The sequence below is a fragment of the Gadus macrocephalus genome, chromosome 16 (genome assembly GCF_031168955.1).
Source record: "Gadus macrocephalus chromosome 16, ASM3116895v1".
NCBI classification, from domain to species: Eukaryota; Metazoa; Chordata; class Actinopteri; order Gadiformes; family Gadidae; genus Gadus; species Gadus macrocephalus.
Genome location: NC_082397.1, coordinates 13,263,870 through 13,267,136, shown reverse-complemented (window position 1 = coordinate 13,267,136; position 3,267 = coordinate 13,263,870).

Sequence of the window (3,267 nt, the reverse complement as noted above, 5' to 3'; positions counted from 1 at the left end):
CCCCTTTTATCAAAGGGGGTCTCAAAGGACTCATACGCATCAACAGCGGCTGCAGCAGAAGTGTTGAGACGAAAGATGATATCAAGACATTTATAGAATATTCCCATTCAAATGATTCTTCGCACGACCTGCAGGTTGGAGACTGAAATAACCCCCAAAATGAGTAATAATGTAAAAGCAGCCAAGTCCCACAAATTGCTTGAACTATTTATTTCATTCCATTGTTTCGTTGATATGCATAATTGAAAAATTGCAAGCATATGGATTTAATGCAATATCCACAAACAGTTCAAAATGGTACCATGAAATGTCTTGTTTATTGTATTAACCAGTTCATTTCTCTTTTGTGAAAGTCACCAAGTCAAAAAAAGTTAAACGCAAGGTCACAGGCTAACAGTGGAGCTGTGTTGGGAACCAGCAGCCAAGAGCTTCCATGGAAACTTTCTACCCATGTTAAATAGATTTAGTTGGCAGTTCCTTTTCTGCCCATTCTTGTGGAAGCACTTTGCAGTACTGGGAGACACCATTTCTAACGTCAATGGAGCTAGATTCTAAAAATATCAAAAGATGCCCAAAGCAAATACCTTTAACCCATTGTGTTTTATCAAATTAAAAAAAATCAGAGTTTCATTGACCACAAATTGAGCAGAAATATTTTGCATACAAATCTTTAAATAGTTTAACCACATTAAGAAAAATACATTCGTTAATTATTTTTTTTAGTGAAGCCACAAGTTTTGCACATTATCCAAACAGAATACCTGAAATGTTGATATTTCAGCCCTTTCGGGTTAAAACAAGAGAAAAGGACAACCTAACAAGAGTGAAAAGTTTGGGTTAGGTGACCTATAGTTCAAAGATGTCCCTGGTCAGGTAGACAAAATGAAAGTGTATTCCCAATTGCTCCAGGACATTCGTGTAATTTACTTGTGAGCTCTCCCTCGAGCCTAGAGAGACATCAGTGTTGAACCACCAACTGAAAGAGGGTATTTGCCATTAGTATGAGTGACAACATTTCATGGCTATTAATTTAGTTCATTATATTTAGCCGATTTGAATAGACTTTTCTAGCAGGTGAGGCTGTCAAAGAACTAAATATGGAGCAACTACAAAAAGTAAATTTGCAGCATGACCAAATTATACAAGAAGTATAGGAACTGTTCTAGCAGATATGTTTTAGAAGTCTCTTTTGATAGGCAGTGTAGAATGTTGGTGTATTTTAGTGTCTCTGTTCACATTTCTAGTCTAGGGACAAGCCAGGGCCTCTCATACTGACGGGGTGTTCTGCCATTGTTACGTCTCAACAAGGTTGAACCGACCTGGTCCTCCGGGACATGGCCAGGGCCAGATACCTTATCAGTGCTGAGAGTGCGTCCGTTTTCGTGTTATTCATATATCCCCTTTTTGTATTATACTCGCCCCAACCCTTTGGTTCGACGAGAAGAGGGTTCGACAGCCAAGGAACAAGTCATCGACCACCGGGTCCACTATAGATTATTCAACCTAAGTCTGTATCTCGCTGTATTACATCCTGGAATAAACCATCTATTCAACCCTCTGATCCAACCTGTCAAGTTGCTTTGATTTCGACTTCAAGAATTACTACTACGACTGAAAATACACAACGCAGAGTCTGTCCAAACAGTTTAGAAATAAGCTGAAATCTAACATTTGGTGCCGTGACACCGTCTTGAAGAGAGGAGTGAGAAGACGATTGCCTCTGAAGATTGCCCTGTGATCGAGAAGACCACGCGCCCTGCCTGGGAAGACGTCTGATCTACCATAAGCCTCCATTGCCACAACCTCCAGATGGCTTCCGACCTACGGCAACTCCTCGACTACTGCAAGCCAACAAATTGGCTCTTGCACACCAGACACGCATTTTGCTTTATTTTAGGTTTTCAAGCATCTTAAAATACCCAAATCATCGCTCCAATACACAAGTCAGCTAATGGCCTACAAGGAAATGCTGAAGCTAGTGTTAGTGATGGCGATAGAAATGGACAAGCTTGCGTGTACAAATATGAAACTAGAATTGCAAGGTTCACAGCCCAGTTGCATAAGTGGTCACAACCGTTGGATTGTAAGCAAGGTTAAAAAAAAAAAACTGGTCAATTGACATGGTCAATTGAAAGCCTGTACAAAACGACCCTGGAATAGTCAAATGCAGCTTTACTGCGGATTAATTAAGCCAAATTGCATAAACATCCAATGGTAAACAGTATACAAATGCAATCAAGGTTGCACTCACACTAGGCCATCTGGCCGTGACAACTGTGGCCTGGCCACGGTAGGCTCTTGTACATACGCCATCACGTCGCTAGCATCCAAACAATTCTACCAAACCTTAACCAACTAGTGAAAAATGGAACAAAACTTTAGCACACACCCAGTGACTAATCACCTTGTCCAGGGGTGTTCCAACGTGGTTTACCAGAGGGCCTTGTGGACTTAAAGTAAGCCACACATTTGACAGACAGCACGGAATGACGTTAAACTAAGCTAATCTACAGGTTACTAGTGCTAGTGCAATTACATGAGCATTTTGCACAATATTTGTACTCCAATGCTACGTAAAGCAGGCTTCTTCAGAAACCCGTAGCCTGCTACATTGAAGGGCAACTGTAACAAATCCTGACCAAGACCGAAAAATGGCTCTGGAAGCCACTACGGCCCACGCAGCAGATTACTGCGTGGACCGTGGTGGCTTCCAGATCAACCCTTCGGTGGACCATTCATACACATGTATTCCGAGGATGTTTTGAAGACACTGGAGTCCCATGGCACTAAATTCCTTTGAAGACTAAGTTGGTATGGGGGGGCCCAAAGGGGGCCCCCCCATAGATCTTGTCAGTCATCTAACACCTGTTAAGAAAAACACACACACACATCACAAGATACAAATCAGCAAAGCTAGGTTAACAAACAGCGGCGACATGCATGTCAAGGTGCAAAGAGCAGGGATACTGATGGCTTGTGTCTGAGACAGCCCAAAAACGTCAACATTTAATAAAGGAAAATAACTTTTACTCACTGCGGTGGTCTGTTTCGAAGTGCCATGTTGGTAGCAATATTTGTCTGGGCTGTTCAGTCAAATGCCCACAAAAACAAACACGCAACAACGCATACTTTCAGTTTGTATAAAGTGACAATAGTGATCTGCAATCTAGATCGAAAACTTTCAACACTCACTAAACTCAACCTCGATTGACACAGGCCGATGCGAAAAGTAAACCAAACCCATTGTGTTCACCTTTAATAAAGGGG